The sequence below is a fragment of the Monodelphis domestica genome, chromosome 4, assembly GCF_027887165.1.
Source record: "Monodelphis domestica isolate mMonDom1 chromosome 4, mMonDom1.pri, whole genome shotgun sequence".
Taxonomy (NCBI): domain Eukaryota; kingdom Metazoa; phylum Chordata; class Mammalia; order Didelphimorphia; family Didelphidae; genus Monodelphis; species Monodelphis domestica.
The window spans coordinates 444,021,465-444,046,411 of NC_077230.1; positions in this window are offsets into that span (position 1 = coordinate 444,021,465).

The following is a 24,947-nucleotide window of genomic DNA, read 5'->3' on the forward strand; positions in this document are numbered from 1 at the left end:
TATGAAATACCCAAGTTAGCTAGGTTTTATGGAGATTTTAATTAATACAAATTAAAGAATTAAGGAAAGGGAGAGAGAGTAAGAGGAAATAATAGGAAGGCTAGGGCCTACACCAAAATGGCCTAGGCCTTTCTCCTTAAGAGAGAAAACTAAGTCAGTCTTTAATCCCTCACCACAAGATCCTTCCAAGCAAAACTCTAGTGTTCAGAGAGACCCTCCAGTTCAGCTCCTGAGCTCAACTAAGTTCAGAGGCCTCTGACCTTTTAAAGAGAATTTTCTCCTATGTCACCTCCCCTAAATTTTCACATCTACCAATCACAGTAGACGTTTTCCAAAGGACTGACCATTCTTAATTCACATCTTGTTATCACTTTCTCTGGGTAGACTAAAACTTCTGAGTATTTCACACCTCTTTGCTAAGGTTGCCCCTTGCAAGTTGCCTGACCTTTTAGTGATTAATTTGACCTTCAGAGGTACTTAGCACCCTTTTGTATTAGATCTAAAAATAGATTTAGCTTAAGGGCTTTTGCCTCACTATAAGTATGAGTTAAGTACCTTTCCATTGTTCACTAAGGAGTTTACAACTTTATCTTCCCCTAAAGTATGCCTAAGTATGGGTGGAGTAATGTAAAGTTCTCACATACATTCCTGACTAAGTACCTTCATTGTTTAAAATGGGGAATAGCCTTAACCAAATGTTCCAAGGTAGAGTCTGAGAAATTTTAAGGTTCACAATCCCCCTGATGATCATTGGGAGACTAGTCTCCCCATTGATCATTTAACATAATCAACTTGTAGTCCTAAACGCACTTCTAACTACAGATTCATACAATATTCAATTTTCTAAGAGGAAATTAGAGTAGTGAGGGAGGAATAGAAAAGAAAGAAAGAAAGCACAACCAATGTTTTGCTAGGCGCATTGACAGAAAGCCAAATTAGGGGCAGTCCCTTTTGGCATAAATGTGTACATTTACAATAAATGTTCAATCAAACTTCAGTTCAATCAATTACACCCAAAGTTCATTCTTGATCTTCTTGACTTGATATAGTGTGTGTTTTCTGGCATCTTTCTGCAATAGTTCATTCTCTGGATTTAGGAGTTATCAAGCTTCTTCCTTGAAGATCCTTTCTCGAACAAAATTAAAATCTTGGATTTTTATAAAAAATACAATCTCAAACAAAAGATAAAAAATCTTGGATTTTAAATTAAAATATAATCCCCCATGAAGTTCGTGTTAAAAAAAAACATACAGTTCAGCTCAGGATGCAATGTTGAGTTATGGGGGTGTATGAGTCAGTTATCAAAAGAAGAGAAAAACACAACCAAAAACACAAGGAAAAAAATTCAAAATAGGCCCTTGTATAGGTCCAATTTAAAATAATTTCTATCCCACAAGACTGTAGGACAGAATGCAGTAATATTTCACTTACCCATTTGCAGCCAAGACTACAAGAAGTTGCCATAATATAAGAAGGAAAAGAATTAGAATTCTATTTTGATAGGGAAGCATCATTCCCTCATCTGACTTTTTTGTCATTCTCAGGGATATAGGGAGCCAGCATGATAGTCAAAATTTGTAGTTGTATGAGTACTTCGCAAAGAGTGTAGTTACAAGGAAGTCCTACGACTTAACATATGTCAAGCGTCTCAACCTTGAATCCACATTAGTATTTCCCATGTGCTCTTTTTGACACTATTCAGGTTAAGTCTGTGCTCCTTGTTTTTATCCCATTTTCTGGAATCAGACACAATCATTAATCACAGTCCCATAATATTTTATCAATAAATGGCAGGTTCCCACAGTTTTAAAGGTTTTGGGTATGCATTGATATCATAGCAAGAATATGTATATTAAACTTGTATTACTGCAAAAAATATTATATTAATTATGTGTACCTTTAGTACAAGAAATGAGAAAAAATCAAATATTCTAATCAAAATAAAAGAAAAGCAATAATAAAAATAAGGAAAAAATCAGTAATTCAATGTGTCTTTGAAAGACAGCATCCACTTGTCAATGGATTATTATCTCCAATGCATATGATAGGGTACAGTCAATCAGTCCCAACAGAAGATGCTTTCTTCACATGTGAGCAATGAATCCAAGAGTCCTTCTCTCCAACCTTTATAGATGTTGGAGTAGTTAGCAATATTTGGAATGGTCCTTCCCACAAAGGCTGAGTTGCTCCAGTACGCTTGAAATTCTTAATATAAACTTTATCTCCTGGATTCAGGTCATGAAGAGAAAAGTCTAGTGGTCTGGCTTGTACCATAGCTCATGAAGTTCATGTAGTTTGTGCTGTAATTCCTGTATATAGGAAGCAATAGTGGTATCTCCTCCTAATAGTGAGGTATATTGTGACAAGGAAATCACTTTAAAAGACTGATATATATTAATTTACGGTCACCAAGGAATTCAGCTATGTAATTCCTTAATGAAAACTTAAGTCAGCAGTCAACCTTTTATGGGGTTTAATTACAAACAGGAGGAAGAAAGGTATGAGAGAGAGAGAGAGAGAGAGAGAGAGAGAGAGAGAGAGAAAGAGAGAGAGAGAGAGAGAAAAAGAGAGAGAGAGAGAGAGAGAGAGAGAGAGAGAGAGAGAGAGAGAGAGAGAGAGAGAGAGAGAGAGAGAGAGAGAGAGAGAGAGAGAGAGAGAGAGAGAGAAGGGAATAGGGCTTAAATACCCCCTCTGTTTAGGCTGGGCCAAAAGGCCCAAGCCCTTAGATAGCTGAGGCAAAGAAAAGAGATCAGTCCCTATCACTCACGTGACCAAAATGGAGCAACAGTCTCAGGGGCCTCCACCTCTAGCTTCCTTCAGAGCAAGCTTCTCAGAGCACAACCTCCCAGAGCAAACCTCTCCAACCACCCCTCAGTCCTCAGACCCCTCTATCTTTAAGGAAACCATCCAAGTTCCCTCCCCTCAGTTCTCACATCTACCAATCACTGTCCGTGTCTTCCCTGTGCCAATGGTGGCTCTAGCTTAACCCAGGACCACCCAGAGGTCTGTGGCTTTGCACATGTCTGTTGAAGGTCATATTCTCAAATAATTAAATCTTGATCTATGCTGCAGCCCTTCCTAAATCCTGTTAGGACTGAGTAGGGTGGAAATTGTATTTTCCAAGACCTGGTTCTGTCATTCCAAGTATCTCTATTGTATCAATTCTAAAATCAATCATGACTCAAAGAACTTCCTGTTCTATGCTTAAGCATAGGTCAAAGCCCTTTCCATTGTTTAGCAAAAGGTTTCTGTCCTAAAGTAATCTTAAGTAGGGAGGAGAATGACCCTCCCATGCCAATGGGGTTCATATTCCAATAGACTATCAGTAGGAAATTTTTCAAGTATGAAATTTCCCAATGGTGAAATTTCCAACATTTATAAGTCTAAGAAATTTTAAGGTTTACAATATGCAGGGGAAAAAGGTTTAGCCTGTATAGGTGGATGTCCAAAAAGCATCTCAAATGGTGAGATGTGTAGGTCTCCTCTAGGCCTGCTTCTAAGATAAAATAGGGCCAGAGGGAGAATTTCAGGCCATTTTAAATGGGTCTCAGTGCATAATTTTCCAATCATAGTTTTAAGTTCTTTGTTCATCCTCTCAACTTGGCCTGAGCTCTGGGGATGATATGGAACATGGAATTTTGGAGTTATCCCCAAGCAAGAATATATCTGATTTAAGACAGAATCAGTTAAATGACTTCCTCTATCTGAATCAATATGTGCTGGCAGTCCAAAGCGAGGAATAATTTCTTTTAAAAGCATCTTAGCAACAAAAGCCGCTGTGGCTCGGGTTGCAGGAAATGCTTCCGGCCATCTGCTCAGTTGATCTACAATGACTAGACAAAATTTATAATGTCCAGTCTTTGGCATTGTTATGAAATATATCTGTAGATGCTCAAAAGGTGTGTAAGCCAGAGGACACCCACCAAAGGCTTTTCCACAAAAGGCATGTTGATTATATGCTTGGCAAGCAAAGCAGCCTGAACACACTTTAGAGGCTATAGTAGTTATACCAGGGGCTATCCATACTCTCTTAACAGAGTCCACGATGCCCTGGGTACCAAAGTGACCATTTTTATGCATAGATTAGCAAATTTGGTGATAGAAACTTCTAGGGAGCAGGGGTTTTCTTTCAGATGACGCCCATATTCCATTGATCTGTTTTGCTTTGAATTTTTGTTTCCATTTTTCTACTTCCTTTTCATTATAGGAAAGTGATGTTTAAATCATCAGTTGTTGTTAATGTTAAAATTAATCCAGGTCCTTCTATGGCTGCTAGCTTTGCAGCAGCATCTGCTCGATCATTTCATCTAGATACAGGGTCAGTGCCACCTGTATGGGCAGAGCAATGAACTACAGCTAGGGCTTCAGGCATCTGGAGAGCAGAAAGAACTTCATTAATACTTTCTGCATTAGCTATAGATTTTCCAGCTGAGGTTAAAAATCCTCTCTGGAGCCATAGCATTCCGACTGAGTGACAAATGCCAAAAGCATATCTAGAATCTGTATAAATTGTTGCCTTTTTATCCTTGGCAATTATACAAGCGTGCTTCAGAGCTATGAGTTCTGCTTCTTGAGCGCTAATGTTAGAGGGTAGTGAAGCTGACCACTCAGTGGAAAATTCTGAGACTACGGCAGCTCCAGTGTAGAGTATGCCATCCCTCATAAAAGAGGAACCATCAGTAAATAAGATCAGATCTTCATTGTCTAAGGGAGTGTCCAAGAGATTATTTTGAGGCTTTTCTGCCATGGACACTAATGTTTCACAACTGTGTAATAGTTCTCCTGAAGTTGGTAAATCTGGAAGCAAGGTGGCAGGGTTAAGGGTTGTACAGTGTTTCAAGGTAATGTTTTCACTATTTAACAAGGTTATTTCCTGCCTTGTAATTCTCTGATCCAAGAATGCCTGTGTTCTATGCTTTATCAACAATGCTTCTACCTCATGTGGGCATATAATTGTTAGTGGACATCCCAATACTAGATCGACAGTTTTTGTCACTAGAAAGGCTATAGCAGCTATTCCTCTAAGACATGGTGGTGCTCCTGATGCTACTGGGTCCAATTGGGCAGAATAATAAGCAGTTGGGTGCTGAGAAGGTCCCAAAGTCTGAGTTATAAAGCCTGAAGCTACACCTCTAAGACATGGTGGTGCTCCTGATGCTACTGGGTCCAATTGGGCAGAATAATAAGCAGTTGGGTGCTGAGAAGGTCCCAAAGTCTGAGTTATAACGCCTGAAGCTACTCCTCTTCGCTCATGTACATACAAAGTAAATGGCTTGTTGTAATCTGGGATGCCTAGAGCAGGGGCAGACAGGATAGCCTTTTTTAGATCTGATAGAGCTGACAAGTGTTCAGGCTCTAATTTGAGGGGTTCCAGAACCGAATCTTTTGTTAGTGTCATAAGGGGTTTAGTAATTTCCCCATAGCAAGGAATCCATTGTCTGCAAAAACCTGTTGCTCCTAAAATTGCTCTCAACTGTTTCTTAGTGGTAGGAGCACTTACATTTTGAATATTTTCAATTTGTTTTGGAGAAATATAGCGAGCACCAGCAGTCAGGATGAATCCCAAATATTCTACTTTAGGAAGGCACCACTGAACTTTATTCTTCAAGATTTTATGTTCTCTATTGTGCAATTCCAAAAGAAGGTGTTTACTATCTTCCTGACATGTTTCTGCATCTGTTGAAGCCAAGAGTTGATCATCTACATATTTAATTACTTTGCTATTTTTTAATGTTATATTATCTGTGTCTTGGCTCAAAATTTGCACAAATAATCTCGGGCTTTCCACATAACCCTGGGGCAGATGACTCCATGTATATGTGAGCCCTTCCAGGTGAAAGCAAAAATATGCCTGGAGTTCTCATGTATAGGTATGGAAAAGAAAGCTGAGCACAAGTCTACTACTGTAAAGTATGTAGCTGTGCTAGGAATAGAGGAAATAATAGTATTTATGTTGGAAACTATGGAGTGTCTATAATGTGGTTATTCACTGCCCTCAGATCCTGTACGAATCTATAGAGGTGTGTAAAGATTAAAATTTAGGGAAGATGGGGAGACTGAGGCATATGAGGCAGGTAGAAATTAGTTTCTCTCTGCAAGAAGTATTATATTTTTTAGAGGTTTATTAAAGGTTAAAGATTAAAGAATATACAAGTAAGAAACATGTGCCTAGGCCAGAGGCCTAGACAAAATAACCTCACATCACGCAAGAGACCCTCCTGCTGCAAAACAGAAGTCCAAAAGACCCAAGAGACCCCGCCAAAAGCCTTTGAATCAGCTTAAATACCTTCTCGATCTCGGCCCAGGTGAGATTACAAGACATTCTGGGGAAGTGGAGCAAAGGCTCATGGGGATTGTAGTCCTGTATTCGAGTCTATTTTTTACAGGTGCTTGCTGTAATGTACCAGGCATAGAAGTATGGTTGATGTATTAAATACTTGATCAGAGCAGTTAATGATCAATGTATAGGCAGTTCTAAGGGCAAGAGAATTCCTGGGCCTAAGCCACAAAGGCTTAGCCCTCACCTTGTCAAACCTCATTCCTCTGAAAAGCGCATGTCAGGAGAATCCCCACCTCCTCTGAACTTGTCATTGTCTATGCAACCAATGTGAATCAACTATGCTTTCTTTCGTATTCATTGATCCTCTCAATCCACAATAAAGGCTGAGGTGAGGCGTGCTATTCTCTCTCTCTTGTTTCCTGCAACCTTGGAGTTCTCCCTGCCATCTCTCTTTATCTTTCCTAGAGCCACTCTTGGGCATGTGTTTTCTATCTCAGAAATCCTTACTTCCACGTGTTCTATTATTTCTCATATTTTCCTTTAATTATTTTTCTAAGGAAAATATTATCAGGGACCAGTGCTGCTCCCCATTTAAATTAACTTGTCTGTGTCTCTTTATTTATCACCCATTTTCTCAGACTCTTTGCTCCTTCTGGAGCCCAAACCCACTAAGGAAAAACTTTTATGTAACAACCACAGGTCAGACTATTGTATCTGGCACCCTGGTGTGGGAAAATATTTTTTTACAGGTGTGATTATTTTGAATGTGCACACAGCTTGAGAAGAATTGGTGGACAGAGTTTGGAGCCAGAGGGATGGGACTTACCAGGTGGCCTCTGAGGTAAACCGTCACTCGTTCAGAAATATGGGTCAAACTGCCTCATTGAAGAGAGAGGTATTAAGATCTCAGAGGCTAAGATCAAAGCATTGCTTAAACTGATAATGAAAGCCTACCCTGAATTTCCAACAACAGGGGTTCTGAATGTACATGAATGAGATCTAATTGGAGAAAAACTGAGGCAGCATCAGAAAGAGGGACAGAAAATATCACAAGTTAATTGGAGCACGTGGAACATTGTACAAATGGCATTAAATACAAAGCCATTTCAGTATTCTGATGATATGATAGAAAAAGCTTTACAAATTCAAGAGGATGCTATTTCCTTGAAGGCTTTTAGCTCTCTCCAGCCACTTTCATCTTTTGATGCTTCTTTTCAAATGTATCCTGCTCCTCCCCCCAGACCTCTGCCGCCAGGGTATCGATGAGGCTGCAGACAGCCCCTGCAAAAAAAGAAGCAGGATTTCTAGCTTGCGCTGTAGTACTCAAAACTCTTAAGGCTCTCAGCACTATAGAGCTGATTAAGAATCTCAGTCCTCAATTTCTTACACCAGATAATTGGAAATTAAGAAAAATATTACCTGCAATTGAGAGCAAATGGACCCTAATTAATATGCTTCATTAAATGTGGAGGATTAACTTACTTCTCAGTTTCTACCCCCAAACTTTTACTAATGCCACTAACAATGTACTTAACTGAATTCCTCTTTGCTCTTATCTATGCATGCCCCTAAAAAAACCCTCTCCCACTGTCAGCTTGCTGCAGAAGCAGACTGACTTTCTTTACTCCCTTTCCCCCCATTCCTTAATTTCAAACTCTGCCTCCACAAATGCAGTATTACGATCATTTTAAATTGGTAAAAGAAAGAAGATAACCTGCCTCTCCAACAAATATTAGAGATAATTTGGAAAGTGCAGGCATAAATTTTGTACAGCATAAGGATGTTGAAATCCTAACTCCTAAAGAAATTCAAAGCAGGGTGATTCGGTATGATAATCAAGCTCTTTTAACTAAAGAATACTGGGCTAGATAAGGCCAGCAAATTCTAAGGCCAGATCATTGGTATCAATTGAATCTCAGTTTATTGCAAGAGATTTCTTAGGTTAAAAATTGCTTATTTCAAAAATTATGCAAGGAACAAGCTAAAAATCCTAAGGAAACTCATGTGCCCGTTGTCTATCAGGAATTATCTGGCACAGGTAAATTTTGAAGGCTTAATAGGCAATTGTTATTTGCGGAACAAGCCTTTAACTTTAGTCCTAAGGAATTTGAATGCAGTTTAATTTGAAAGGTAGAACACATGTTTGCTTTGCCTCAAGCAAAGCTGGACACTTCAAAGGGTCAGGTCAATTTACAGCAGAGATAGTTTCTTCAAATTGTTCTACTAAGACCACAGGCCTAAGCAAAATTGGTAAATTGATGAAATAATCCTGAGTTACTTTAAAATTCAGAAAAGGCTAGTTAAAAAAAAAGACATTTTGCTCTCAAGCAGATAGCCAAGGCAATAAACTTTGCTCTTCTTAGAAGAACGCTGCATGATTTTAGCATATCAAAAAGAGATCTGGGAGAAGCACTCACAGAGAATCCAGACACACTATTGTATAAAAGCAAAAGGACAAAAATCTACATTTAAAATATCTTTGCTAAAAGATAGAGTTACTGTGAAGTCAAATTTAAAAATTAAATTGTTCTAATTTAGATTGGACATGGCAAAATTATAAAGAAATGTCTGATTATATTTCTTTATAGGGAAAGTTAAAAATCTATCTGATATTTGTCATATACCACAGAATATTGGGACGAGAGATATTTTATCTATAATAAAACTTTAATCTAAATTCTAGTATAACTGTAGGTTAAGTTGCAAAGTGTAAAAAGAATTTTTCAAGACTTGTAGTTAGAGGTGAAGCCACATGGACTGTTGCAGCCATGTGACTTACTACTAAACCTATTTGGATCTTAAAAGGAAAGTTATGCCAGCAGATTGATAAATTGATCCTGCCACGTGGATGGCAGCACACCTGCACTTTAGGTAAACATCAATGTATGCCATCTTGCAAAGTCAAAGTGAAAACTTCATAACACACAGTAAAGGGACATGAACCTCCCTTGAGCTAACTATGAGGGAATTTCAAAAGTAAAAGGCAGATAATTAGCTCTCACTACTGTATCAGACTGCCAGAGCTAGGCGAACAAGTGAAGTTACTTGGTAGTGTAAAATTTTGTGGATTATATCATGTCACTCATTCACTTCAAAGAGGTATCTGCAGAATTTTAAGAACTACACAATGTGGACTAAGGGATGCATTGCAATATGCTCCTGTTGTAAAAATTGAAAACTATTATGTGACTGGAGATAATTACTCTCCTGAGTTAGGAGAATAAGCTCAAAGTGAAGAAATGCACGCAATTGCAGAAAGGGCTCAAAGGAATTTATAAGCCCCAAATTCAAAAACAAGAAGGATCTATTTTCAGTCACTTTCTAACATAATAAGACCCATTAAGGCTTTCATTTGGGGTCGAGATTTTCTTTCTATTTTCTCAGATACCAGAAATCCATGGAGGAAAAATGAAGGCATCCAGCAGAAAGAAAGTCAGAGTGAAGAATGCAGATGTCTGTCTAGCACCAACCACAGCATGGCACAGAGGCCAGACACCAGAAAAAACAGCAGATGAACAAGAAAGGCAAAACCCACTGCCTTAGGGCAGGTCTATTGCACCATCTGCACAAATTGACTTTCTCTGAGACATAGTTGACATACAGAGAAATATCATTAATTTGCTTACAGATATTCCATTCTAGAAGTATATGGGTATTTGTTGTAAGATCTAGGTTTATCATGTACCTGAAAATTTCAAATGATATTTGCACAATATGTAACTTGCAATTATTTTATTGGAATTGTTCCATTTTACCCAAATTTGATCAAATAACAAATTGTACAATTGGGAATGTTATGACAGTACATTGGATACTGTTCAATTGCAGCAGAAATTGTTTACATCAGCCAAAATGTATGTATGATAATTGTCTTATATGGTTCATTTTATATTTGCAAGAAGAAAATAGGTCTTTATTAGAATCAGACTTATTTAAAAGTCAGTTTTGTTGGAAATGGCATTTAAGCTTTTAAAAGAAAAAAAAGGGGGGGGGTAATGGTATTCCTAACCATCTCTCTCTCCTACATCCCAGAAGGGCTATAGGCTAATCTTATGCAATTACACTTTGAATGTAATGATAAAGATTGCATTGTATGATATCCCTGGATTGGGTTGAATATTATCAGGAAATGAAGACTATGAGGGACCCAACAGGATGATAACTTTGGGTCAAGGGTTTGTTTGTATGTTTACAGAGAGTGAAAACATCTGGTCACCCACAAAGCACATCATTCCATGTGACACAGGACCAGGAAGAGAAGCAAATGAACAACACTGATGACATCAGTTAGCTGCACACCAGCCACACTCCAGACACGCTGGACAAAAACATCTCTGGTGACTACACACACAACAAAAACTGACATGACACTGCTTTTAATGACATTTACTATTATTCCACTGATGGACACTTGTCGTGCTGACATCTATTGGTCTATTATACCTAAACCAATATCGAGCATGTTGACTTGTATGGGCCAAACCCCACTCGCATATGTTAATGACGCCAGATTGATCCCACACTCCAAAGACTTTACCATGGGATCAGAAGGGATGGGCTACAATTGTTCAGACACTATTGTATACCCTTCATTTTGGATGTCTATGCTATATACTGTCAAAAGGAATTTATTTTGTATGCATTTAAGATTCCTATTTGTATTGTAAGAAATACTGCTATTAACAAAGGGTATAGGCATTGGTATGGCTCTCTTAGGAGAAGGAGATAGAAGTTTTCAGCCACAGCATAGACCTGGTAACCCTGACAACAAAAAATTATGTTTAAATCAGGAGACGCTGCACAGGGATTTATGATGGACAGATGGTCCTGAGCTAACTCTTAAAAAAGGATGAGATGTCAGGCAAAATGCACTTTGAAATTCTAATTAGGAAGCCAAGTTATTGAAAATTGATCATCTACATCCATGTATAGATTATGTTCCTGAAGATACCTATATAGATATTATGTGCCAACTGCCTTTGGCGTGGTTACATGTTAATACCATTGTTGATCATTCTTCCTGAAACCCCATCTTTTGGGGTGATGTCTTTATGGGAACTCTTTCATGCTCGCTCCCACCAGCCCCAGAGTTCAGGCAGGCCGCTGGATTTGGGGTCTATCAGCTTCCCCTTCTAATACTAGAAGACGTTGTGGTATGCGGGAAGTCTCGCCTCAGTGGTAAACTGAGTGCTCTAGATTGGACAATCTCTGTGGACTCACAGTTGTTGACCCTCCTAGGTAGAATAGGCTATTCCACACCGAGATGTCCCTTTGGAGTATGTACTTTAAAAATGGGATAAAATTGGCACTAATAAGCTTATAGAAAAAGCATATTGGATATTATACATTTACAAGGAATTAAGAAGTTACATCAAACTCTATATGAACAAGTAACTGTAGAAATTGCTTCTACATAGAAAGCAAATCAAGCTTCTATTAACCCAAACATTGGTTTGGTGGAATGAATTTTGCAAACATTGGCTAAGTTATATTCTGAGTTATTATACTGATTGGTTCATTTATACAGAAGCAGAGATTTAAATAAGGCTTATGTACTTCCGGTCAAGATGGCGGCTTAGAGAAAGCTAAAGTTCAGATCTCCGGAAAACCCTTCCTGACCAATCTCAAACTATAACCTCCTAAGGTGCTGAAATTCAAGACGATCAACAGCATAGACCCTGGGAATCCTCCTCCTGGACCTGGACCTGGATCAGAAGGTACGGCCCCCCTCAAAAGCCAGAACCCAAGATCACTCAGACCTAAGGGGTAGGAGTGCAGAGTCCAAGGCTCCGGGAAGCTGCAGCCCCGCCCCGCTCAGAGAGCAGGGTCATCGGAAACAACAACAACCCTCAGGGCCTTCTATCCGAGTCCCAGTGAAAGTCACTGCCCTCGGAGCTCCCCCCGCAGAGAGCAGGCTTGTCTGAAACAACAGCATCCCTCAGGGCGGGCAAGACAGCCTCACGGGCTGGATCCTGCTATCCAAATCTCAGTGAAAGTCACTGCCCTCGGAGCTCCGGGAAGCCACAGCCCATCCCCCCGCAGGCCAATGAAACAGCCTCACGGCCAGCTATTCTGAAGGCAACTTCCGGAAAGCAACCCGACCCAGAGAGCCGGGGGAGAGTGTGGCCCCCTGGTCCGACCCTTCCACTCCAGTTCCAGTGAGGCATACTCAATTTAACCCAGGGAAACCTCATAGAACTGACAATCTGCCCAGGACTAAAGCCTCTGAACACTAGACAAAGATAAGAAAAGCTAATCCTCCACATTCAGAGATGGCAAACTCCACAGAAGCACAGAAGCCCCAAAATACCAAGAAAAATAAGAGGAAAGGGGCGACTTTGGACACATTCTATGGAGCCAAAATACAAAATACAGAGGATATAGAAGATGATATACAAGAAAATGCTCCAAAATCTTCCAAAGGAAATGGAAATTCACCACAAACCCATGAAGAATTTGAATCAGAAATGACCAAAAAGATGGAAGCCTTCTGGGAGGAAAAGTTGGAAATAATGCAAAAGAAATTCACACATCTACAAAACCGGTGTGATGAAACTGAAAAGGAAAACCAGGCTTTAAAGGCCAGAATCAGGCAGCTGGAAGACAACGATCGTGTAAAAGAGCAAGAATTAATAAAGCAAAGCCAAAACACCAAGAAATTAGAAGAGAACATAAAATATCTCACCGACAAGGTGATAGATCTGGAAAATAGAGGGAGAAGAGATAATTTAAGAATAATTGGACTCCCAGAAAAGCCAGAAATAAACACCAAACTCGACATGGTGATACAAGATATAATCAAAGAAAATTGCCCAGAGATTCTAGAACAAGGGGGAAATACAGCCACTGACAGAGCTCACAGAACACCTTCTACACTAAACCCCCAAAAGACAACTCCCAGGAATGTAATTGCCAAATTCCAAAGCTATCAAACAAAAGAAAAAATCCTACAGGAAGCCAGAAAAAGACAATTTACATATAAAGGAATGCCAATCAGGGTCACACAAGACCTTGCAAGTTCTACTCTGAATGATCGTAAGGCATGGAACATGATCTTCAGAAAGGCAAGAGAGCTGGGTCTCCAACCAAGAATCAACTACCCAGCAAAACTGACTATATACTTCCAAGGGAAAGTATGGGCATTCAACAAAATAGAAGATTTCCAACTTTTTGCAAAGAAAAGACCAGAGCTCTGTGGAAAGTTTGATACCGAAAATCAAAGAGCAAGGAATACCTGAAAAGGTAAATATTAAGGAAAGGGGAAAAATGTTATCTTCTTTTACTCAAACTCTCTTCTATAAGGACTACATTTATATCAATCTATGTATACTAATATGTGGGGAAAATGTAATGTATAAATAGGGGGTAAAGAAAGACCAAATAGAATAATCTTTCTCACACAAAGATTCACATGGGAAGGGGAGGGGAAGAAAACTCCTATAAGAAGGAGAGGAAGAGAGGGTTTTTTTTTACTTAAACCTTAATCTCAGGGAAATCAACTCTGAGAGGGAAAAACATCCAGATCCATTGGGATCTTGAATTCTATCTTACCCAACAAGGGTAGGGAGAAGGGAAAACCAAGGGGGGGAGGGGGAGAGGGAGAACAAAAAGGGAGGGAAAGAGAGGGGGGAGGGGGAGGGAACAAAAAGGGAGGGACTAAAAAGGGAAACATCAAGGGAGGGGACAAGGGGGACTGATTCAAAGTAAATCACTGGACTAAAAGGTAGAGCTAAAGAAGAAAAGGTTAGAATTAGGGAAGGCTATCAAAATGCCAGGGAGTCCACAAATGACAATCATAACTTTGAACATGAATGGGATGAACTCACCCATAAAACATAGACGAATAGCAGAATGGATTAGAATCCAAAACCCTACCATATGTTGTCTTCAAGAAACACACATGAGGCGGGTTGACACCCACAAGGTCAGAATTAAAGGATGGAGTAAGACCTTCTGGGCCTCAACTGATAGAAAGAAGGCAGGAGTGGTAATCATGATATCTGATAAAGCCAATGCAAAAATAGACCTGATCAAAAGGGATAGGGAAGGTAATTATATTTTGTTAAAAGGGACTCTAGACAATGAGGAAATATCATTAATCAACATGTATGCACCAAATAATATAGCACCCAAATTTCTAATGGAGAAACTAGGAGAATTGAAGGAAGAAATAGACAATAAAACCATACTAGTGGGAGACTTAAACCAACCATTATCAAATTTAGATAAATCAAATAAAAAAATAAATAAGAAAGAGGTAAAAGAAGTGAATGAAATCTTAGAAAAATTAGAATTAATAGACATATGGAGAAAAATAAATAGGGATAAAAAGGAATACACCTTCTTCTCAGCACCACATGGCACATTCACAAAAATTGACCATACATTAAGTCACAGAAACATAGCACACAAATGCAGAAAAGCAGAAATAATGAATGCAGCCTTCTCAGATCACAAGGCAATAAAAATAATGATTAGTAATGGTACATGGAAAACCAAATCTAAAACCAATTGGAAATTAAACAATATGATACTCCAAAATTGTTTAGTTAAAGAAGAAATCATAGAAACAATTAATAATTTCACCGAGGAAAATGACAATGGCGAGACATCCTTTCAAACCTTTTGGGATGCAGCCAAAGCGGTAATCAGAGGTAAATTCATATCCCTGAATGCTTATATTAACAAACAAGGGAGAGCAGAGATCAATCAATTGGAAATGCAAATGAAAAAACTCAAAAGCGATCAAATTAAAACCCCCCAGCAGAAAACCAAACTAGAAATCCTAAAAATTAAGGGAGAAATTAATAAAATCGAAAGTGATAGAACTATTGATTTAATAAATAAGACAAGAAGCTGGTACTTTGAAAAAACAAACAAAATAGACAAAGTACTGGTCAATCTAATTAAAAAAAGGAAGGAAGAAAAGCAAATTCACAGCATTAAAGATGAAAAGGGGGACAGCACCTCTGATGAAGATGAAATTAAGGCAATCATTAGAAATTACTTTGCCCAATTATATGGCAATAAATACACCAATTTAGGAGAAATGGATGAATATATACAAAAATACAAACTGCCTAGACTAACAGAAGAGGAAATAGAATTCTTAAATAATCCCATATCAGAAATTGAAATCCAACAAGCCATCAAAGAACTTCCTAAGAAAAAATCCCCAGGGCCTGATGGATTCACCAGTGAATTCTATCAAACATTCAGAGAACAGTTAATCCCAATACTATACAAACTATTTGACATAATAAGCAAAGAGGGAGTTCTACCAAACTCCTTTTACAACACAAACATGGTACTGATTCCAAAACCAGGCAGGTCAAAAACAGAGAAAGAAAACTATAGGCCAATCTCCCTAATGAATATAGATGCAAAAATCTTAAATAGGATACTAGCAAAAAGACTCCAGCAAGTGATCAGAAGGATCATTCACCATGATCAAGTAGGATTCATACCAGGGATGCAGGGCTGGTTCAACATTAGGAAAACCATCCACATAATTGACCACATCAACAAGCAAACTAGCAAGAACCACATGATTATCTCAATAGATGCAGAAAAAGCATTTGATAAAATACAACACCCATTCCTATTAAAAACACTAGAAAGCATAGGAATAGAAGGGTCATTCCTAAAAATAATAAACAGTATATATCTAAAACCATCAGCTAATATCATCTGCAATGAGGATAAACTAGATGCATTCCCAATAAGATCAGGAGTGAAACAAGGATGCCCATTATCACCTCTACTATTTGACATTGTACTAGAAACACTAGCAGTAGCAATTAGAGAAAATAAAGGAATTGAAGGCATCAGAATAGGCAAGGAGGAGACCAAGTTATCACTCTTTGCGGATGACATGATGGTCTACTTAAAGAATCCTAGAGATTCAACCAAAAAGCTAATTGAAATAATCAACAACTTTAGCAAAGTTGCAGGATACAAAATAAACCCACATAAATCATCAGCTTTTCTATATATCTCCAACACAGCTCAGCAACAAGAACTAGAAAGAGAAATCCCATTCAAAATCACCTTAGACAAAATAAAATACCTAGGAATCTACCTCCCAAGACAAACACAGGAACTATATGAACACAACTACAAAACACTCGCCACACAACTAAAACTAGACTTGAGCAAATGGAAAAACATTAACTGCTCATGGATAGGACGAGCCAATATAATAAAAATGACCATCCTACCCAAACTTATTTATCTATTTAGTTCCATACCCATTGAACTACCAAAATACTTCTTCACTGATTTAGAAAAAACCATAACAAAGTTCATTTGGAAGAACAAAAGATCAAGGATATCCAGGGAAATAATGAAAAAAAAACACATATGATGGGGGCCTTGCAGTCCCTGACCTTAAACTATATTACAAAGCAGCAGTCATCAAAACAATTTGGTACTGGCTAAGAAACAGAAAGGAAGATCAGTGGAATAGACTGGGGGAAAGCGACCTCAGCAAGACAGTATACGATAAACCCAAAGATCCCAGCTTTTGGGACAAAAATCCACTATTTGACAAAAACTGCTGAGAAAATTGGAAGACAGTGTGGGAGAGACTAGGAATAGATCAACACCTCACACCCTACACCAAGATAAATTCAAAATGGGTGAGTGACTTAAACATAAAGAAGGAAACCATAAGTAAATTGGGTAAACACAGAATAGTATACATGTCAGACCTTTGGGAGGGGAAAGGCTTTAAAACCAAGCAAGACATAGAAAGAATCACAAAATGTAAAATAAATAATTTAGATTACATCAAACTAAAAAGCTTTTGTACAAACAAAACCAATGTAACTAAAATCAGAAGGGAAACAACAAATTGGGAAAAAATCTTCATAGAAACCTCTGACAAAGGTTTAATTACTCATATTTATAAAGAGCTAAATCAATTGTACAAAAAATTAAGCCATTCTCCAATTGATAAATGGGCAAGGGACATGGATAGGCAGTTCTCAGATAAAGAAATCAAAACTATTAACAAGCACATGAAGAAGTGTTCTAAATCTCTTATAATCAGAGAGATGCAAATAAAAACAACTCTGAGGTATCACCTCACACCTAGCAGATTGGCTAACATAACAGCAAAGGAAAGTAATGAATGCTGGAGGGGATGTGGCAAAGTAGGGACATTAATTCATTGCTGGTGGAGTTGTGAACTGATCCAACCATTCTGGAGGGCAATTTGGAACTATGCCCAAAGGGCAACAAAAGAATATCTACCCTTTGATCCAGCCATAGCACTGCTGGGTCTGTACCCCAAAGAGATAATGGACAAAAAGACTTGTACAAAAATATTCATAGCTGCGCTCTTTGTGGTGGCCAAAAACTGGAAAACGAGGGGATGCCCATCAATTGGGGAATGGCTGAACAAATTGTGGTATATGTTGGTGATGGAATACTATTGTGCTAAAAGGAATAATAAAGTGGAGGAGTTCCATGGAGACTGGAACGACCTCCAGGAAGAGATGCAGAGTGAGAGGAGCAGAACCAGGAGAACATTGTACACAGAGACTAATACACTGTGGTACAATCGAACGTAATGGACGTCTCCATTAATGGAGGTGTAATGTCCCTGAACAATCTGCAGGGATCCAGGAGAAAAAAACACTATTCATAAGCAAAGGATAAACTATGGGAGTGGAAACACCGAGGAAAAGCAACTGCCTGAATACAGTGGTTGAGGGGACATAACAGAGGAGAGACTCTAAATGAACACTCTAATGCAAATATTATCAACAAAGCAATGGATTCAAATCAAGAAAACATCTAATGCCCAGTGGATTTACGCGTCGGCTATGGGGGGGTGGGGGGGAGGAAAAGAAAATGATCTATGTCTTTAATGAATAATGCTTGGAAATTATCAAATAAAATATATTAAAAAAAATAAGGCTTATATAAGAAACATGCAGCCAGAAGTTGCAATGTCACTTCATTATCTTCATTCTTGTTATTTAAACAACAAATCAGAATGTAATGTGTATGGGAATATTGGTACTTGCTAAGAATTTGCACTGTTTATTTATATTTGTGTAAAAATTTTATTATGTCAATCTTGGTCAACCTAGATTAGGGAAATAGAAATCATTTTGAAGGGAAATTCTGACATTACACATTGGCTCAGCTACAACTATGCCACATGAAAAGTGAGCCATGAGTTTAAAATTTTGTTTTAATTTTACAGTCATGTTTCCTGATCAGTTTTTCAGATTATTCTCCCATATATTTTCTTTTCAGTATCAGAAGTACATTGAAAGCAGTATTGAGGCTCTGATCCTGAGCTATGAATTAACTACAAAACTGAATTTTTATTCGTGTATGTACCCAAAAGCCTGAGACTACAGGAACGTGACAGCATTTGTTAAGCTTCAGGTGACTATTCTGAGGGATTATGTCTGATTGCATAAGAAGGGATTGCAATGGATACCTCACACTTGGCCAGACAGCCTAAGCCACAGACAGATATATATTCCATAAGAGATGAATATATGTTGGCTGCTAATGTTGGAGGTACAAGGACACGGTGTTTTGATTCCCTCATTCACAGGTCGGCCTGGTACTAAACTTCCAACCATATTTCTATGTGTCAGGCATCTTGGCTTCGTTATCCCTAAGTCTATGCATGATCACAACAAGGGACAGACAAGAATTCCCTCTCATCTCAAGATAAAGTCTTTTTCTTCATCTATAACTTCCTATAGTCCTGGCTGTACCTGGGTAAAATGATATATCAATGCACCTGTCCAATGAACTATAGGACTAATATCACATTAATTCAGGATCACTAAAGAGTGAAGATCATTTTCTTATTATTTTGTATTATTACTTTTGGTCTTTGATAATAATTTTTACACTTGAGTTTGCTAAATGGAAATGATGATCATTCTTACAGCATTATTGCTAAGTTACATTTCATTTTGATATTTGATTTGGAACTCACTTTTGATTCATTATTTGACTACGTTCACTAATATTTCTGTTTGTTGATTAAGTTTATAATTTTATGGTAAATTGATACCCTCTTATTTTATTCAAAAAAACAACAACAAAAAGAGGAATATGTAACATACCAGGCGTGGTAGTATGGTTGATGTATTAGATACTTGATCAGATCAGTTAATGATCAATGTGTAGATAGTTCTAAGGGCAGGAGAATTCCTGAGCCACAAAGGCTTAGCCCTCCCCTTGTCAAACCTCATTCCTCTGAAAAGCGCATGTTAGGGGAATCCCCACCTCCTCTGATCTTGTCATTGTCTATGCAACCAATGTTAAGACCTTCGTGCTATATTACGTATTCATTGATCACCTCAATCCACAATAAAGCCTGGGGTGAGGCATGCGGTTCTCTCTCTTGTTTCTTGCAACCTTGAAGTTCTCCCTGCAGTCTCTGTCTTTATCTTTCCCAGCACCACTCTTGGGCACATGCTTTCTATCTCAGAATCCTTACTTCCACGTGTTCTATTATTTCTCATATTTTCCTTTAATTATTTTTCTAAGGAAAATATTATCAGGGACCAGCGCCGCTCCCCATTTAAATAAACTTGTCTGTGTCTCTTTATTTATCACCCATTTTCTCAGACTCTTTGCTCCTTCTCAAGCCCAAACCCACTAAGGAAAAACTTTTTTATTTTTTTATATAAAAACCCTTACCTTCCATCTTGGAGTCAATACTGTGTATTGGCTCAAAGGCAGAATAGTGGTAAGGGCTAGGCAATGAGGGTCAAGTGACTTGCCCAGGGTCACACAACTGAGAAGTGTCTGAGGCTAGATTTGAACCTAGGATGTCCCGTCTCTGGGCTGGTTCTCAATCCACTGAGCTACCCAGCTGCCCCCGGAAAAACTTTTATGTAACAGCCGCAGGTCAGACTGTTATACTTGCCATCAGGGCCTCTTTTTGTTTTTTTAACGGGCAGGATGGTCATGTTGTATTCAGATTTGCAAGGGATTATTATTCCCTGTTCTATTAATGAGTTAATAACTGGTGTAATTCCCTCAATTGCCTCTTTTGAGAGGGGATACTGAGGAATGGAATGAGGTGGACTAGATTTAGTTTTTATCTGCACAGGAACAGCAGATTTAAGTAAGCCTGCATCGGAAGAATATGTGGCCCAAAGAGACTCCAGTATATCTTCAGGTATTACAAAAGTAGGAGGCTCTTTTGCCTCCTGGCTCTCTGAGAGAAGTACAGGGAGTAAATTTAAAGATTCCTCCGGTACTTCCAATGATAAAGAACCATCTGGTGAACAAGTTATTGTGGCTCTGAGTTTGCATAGAAGGTCCCTCCCCAGCAAATTTAGAGGGGAATCAGGCATCAAAAGGAAGGAATGTTGTACCTCTAGGGGTCCTACAGACACCATTCTAGGGGCAAGTTTTTTTAACTCTTTGGGATATTCCTGACACTCCCACCACACTTTGTGAGTCAACAGAATAACAATTTAAATCTGGTACATTCTTCAATACAGACCTGGTAGCTCCATTGTCTAAGAGACAATTATAATAGGTGTTACCCACCTTTAAGGTAACATGGGGTTCAATAGTATGAGGAAGGCAGTGGATAGGGACAACAGGTAGTAGGACATCAGGGTCTGGAAATTCAAAGGTTATATCCTCTTATTCCTGTGCCCCAGCTCCCCCCAGACACCTTCATTGTGTTTGGGATGTTCCTTGGGCACCCCCCCTGAAGGGCACCCCCATGAGGGGCATTAGCACCTCCAGTATTTTTTGGACAAGCACCTTTTCTTATATATTGTTGTTGGGTATTATCATTTTCTTCATTTGGAGCATTGTCATTATTTTCCCAATTCCTATTTCTAAAATTCTGGTTTCTAAAGTCATTATTTCTATAGTCATTACAATTATTTCCATTATTTCTAAAATTTCTAAAATTCTGTTTTCTATGATTATTATCATCATTTCTATAGTTATTATTTCTAAATTGTTATTAAACTGCGTATTCCTTCCAATAATCTTGAGAAAAGTTCTACATTCTATCATTCTGTGGCCCTTCTTCTCACCGAAGTGGCAGATTACTGATTTATATGTGGATTCCTGCAAAAGGGCTATGGTCTCTCCCTTATTTTTCATTTGTCTTTTTAGCATTTCAATTTCTTTCTTTAAGTCTTCCACTAATGTATTGTGTTCCTCAGGTCTTTTTACATGACCTTTATAAACATAGGTTGCTACTCTCCTCAATTCTTTGAGGTCCATAGAGTCCCAATTAGGACAGCTAGTTTTAAAGTAGTCTTTTACCACTGAACAACAATTCTCAACGAATTGCCTATGTATTTGCCTAATGTCCTTTTCTATGGATAAATCAAGGTCCATATATGTATTCCCTACGTCAATAAGTCTGTCCATAAACTGGGAGGGTGTTTCATCAATTTCTTGTCGGGTTCTTTCAAATTTTGACCATTTTCCAGGTCTATCAGAGAAAGCTCTCATAGCTGTCAATAATGCTTCTCTGGCCTGGTTTAGTTTTGTGTGATCTAGTTCAACATTTGGGTTCCAATGTGGATCTTCAGTTGGCCAATAATGTCCTCTTCTATCTCGTTTTTGATTAGCCAGAGAGACGATATTGTTTTTTTCTCTTTTTGTTAAAAATGTCTCTAATAAATTTTCAACATCCATCCAAGTGGGGTCAAAAGTTCTGAATATGTTCTCTAATTTTTTTATAATTAATATTGGTTCTTCCTCAAATGATGGAAGATCTTCCTTAAATTTATTTAAATCTTCAGGGCTAAAAGGTGTATGATGTCTTACAGATACCAAGTTTAGTTTCCATCTTTATTAAAAGTAGGTACTTTACTTAAAGGAAATAACCTATATGAATTATTTGGTATTCCTGTTTCTGTTTCCAGGCTTCTTAATCCATTCTCAATGGGGTAGGTATGAGAAAAAGAAGAGTTGGGCACACTGAGGGAGAGAGTTTGTTGTTGTCCTATAGTGCCAGAAAGATCAGAGGTAGGAAGGATATGGGAATTGAATTGGGCAGGGTGGGAAGGAGGGCAAAGGAAGAAGTGTTAGTAACTGGGGGGAAAGATGCAGAGGTGTTAGGGTTGGAGGAATGAGTAGGGTCTGAACTTAGGGTGGAGGCATTAGGATGGTCAGTATGGGTGGGGTGTGAACTCAGGGTGGAGGTGGTAGGGTCGGAAGCATGGGCAGGGGGAGGAGTGGGTTGGTTAGACGTAGGGTTTTCTGAAGCTGAGGGGGCAGGGGGGGTGGGTTGGTTAGGAGGTCCAGAGCAGGGTAGGATAGAGATTCTGATAACGTTCTTAACTCTCTTTTAATGTTTCTCATAAAAGCTACAATCTCTCCCTGACTTTCCTCTATAAGCTCAAGCTGAGTATTTATTTCTGCATTTTGTTGAGTAGTAGAAGGAACACTCGGTTGGTTTGACTGAGAAGTGGGGTTTGTAAGGAAATACAATATTACAGCTATAACAATCAAAATCCCAAAGGGGAGTACCGTGTCAATTATACTTTGCCATAAGCCCCATGCCATGAGAAATCTCAGAGAGGCAACGAATGTGAATTTTACAAGGTTTGTCATAGAGCTGAATAGCCAGTTGTTAAGTATGCTGTCAACTGGCAATATCCACATATTTCTAAAGTAAACAGGTGGGAAGCAGGACAAGGCCAAAAGCTTTCCCCAGCTTTCCCTTAATCCTAATTTAGGCAGTTGTTCCCTAAAGGAATGGATATTTAGCAACAGTTCTCCTAGCCAGGACCTTAGTACCCTGTTGCTAAAACTTAAAACAGCTGTGTTCTATTTAATTTAAGGAGAAATCAAAAATGTTTTTTACTCACTCACTCTTGCAGCTGTGTTTTGAAGCCGAGTTAGCAATGTTTAAAAAGACTGACTGACAGAGCAAGTAATAAAAGAGAGAAAGGAAAGATATTTCACAGAAATTTTGAGGGTTTTTCGTCATTCCTTCATGGTTGCCATAAACTGTTACAGACAAAAGAGTGGTTGCCATAAACTATGACTGTGAAAATATGGGTTTAAGACTTTGAATTGCCAAAATGGCAAAGATAAATTTTTAGTGTCTTGATTTTATATTAAAAATAAAGTGGTCACCATGGGAAAAATTCCCAAATATGAAATACCCAAGTCAGCTGGGTTTTATGGAGATTTTAATTAATACAAATTAAGGAATTAAGGAAAGGGAGAGAGAGAGAGAGAGTAAGAGGAAATAGGGCCTAGGCCTTTCTCCTTAAGAGAGAAAACTAAGTCAGTCTTTAATCACTCACCACAAGATCCTTCCAAGCAAAATTCTAGTGTTCAGAGAGAGCCTCCAGTTCAGTTCCTGAGCTCAACTAAGTTCAGCCACCTAGAGACTCCAATTCAGCTTCCCAAGCTGAACTAAAATACATTCCTGACTAAGTACCTTCATTGTTTAAAATGGGGAATAGCCTTAACCAAATGTTCCAAGGTAGAGTCTGAGAAATTTTAAGATTCACATAATAAAACCATCATCTGTCTTGGAGTCAAGACTAAGTATTGATTCCAAGGCAGAAGAGTGGTTAAGGGCTAGGTAATTGTAAGTGACTTGTCCAGGGTCACATGGAAGTGCCTGAGGTCAGATTTGATCTTGGGACCTCCCATCTCCAAGTCTGGCTCTCTGTCCATGGAGTCATCTAGCGGCCCCTAGCTTGGTATATTTGGAGAATCCACGCTGGCAAATATTTGGGGCTTGTCTGCATTGACTCCTTGTTTCCAAAGGAGACAGTAAGATCATGAGCCACATCTTCGTCTAGTTAAACCGCTTCCCAAGGTGTACCCAATCATTCACTCCACCAGGAGACAGGCAACCCCCTCCCCTCTCTGGACCAAGGAGGTGAAGTGGGACACTTCACAAATGAGTTCAAACACCTAGAATATTGATTATTGGAACCATAATTTATTAACAAAAGAGAGAAATAAAGAAACTACCAGCTGGGACAGAATTCCCTAATGGAACACTGCATTGGTTTGACATTAAAGACCAAATTATATACATTTCAGAGTTCTTATCTAACAAACAAACCTTAACACAGGAATGTGGGGTCTGAGATGGGGGGACAATTCTTAGGTTTATGAGGGGGCTGTTATCCAAGGAGTGTTTATCTTCACTTAGCCAAATGTTAGCTCACTGGCCCTTTGATATTCCTGAAATTCCTCTTTTGTCTCTTGCCACCCAAACTAAGCAGAAAGCATTTTGTTATCTGCCCAAAACATCTTTTTCCTTCTGGAGAGAAGGAAAAACCAGGTCTGTCCCCTAAAAATGTGGACAGGGGTAATTTTTCCATCTTTGGTCTTTCTGGGGCTACTTCAGAGGAAGGAAGAGAGACAGAAAGAGAGAGAGAGAGAGACAGAGACAGAGAGAGAGAGGAGAGAGAAATAGACAGACAGAGACACAGAGAGAAAAAGAGAGAGACAGAGACAGAGAAAAAGAGACAGAAAGAAACAGAGAGAAACAGAGACAGAGAGAAAAAGAGAGAGAGAGGGAGAGAGAAAAAGACACACAGAGAGAAAGAGATAGAGAGACAGGGACACAGAGAAAAAGAGAGATAGACTGAGACAGAGACAGACAGAGAGAGAGAAAGATGGAGAGAGGCAGAGAGACAGAGACACACAGAGAGAAACAGAGAGACAC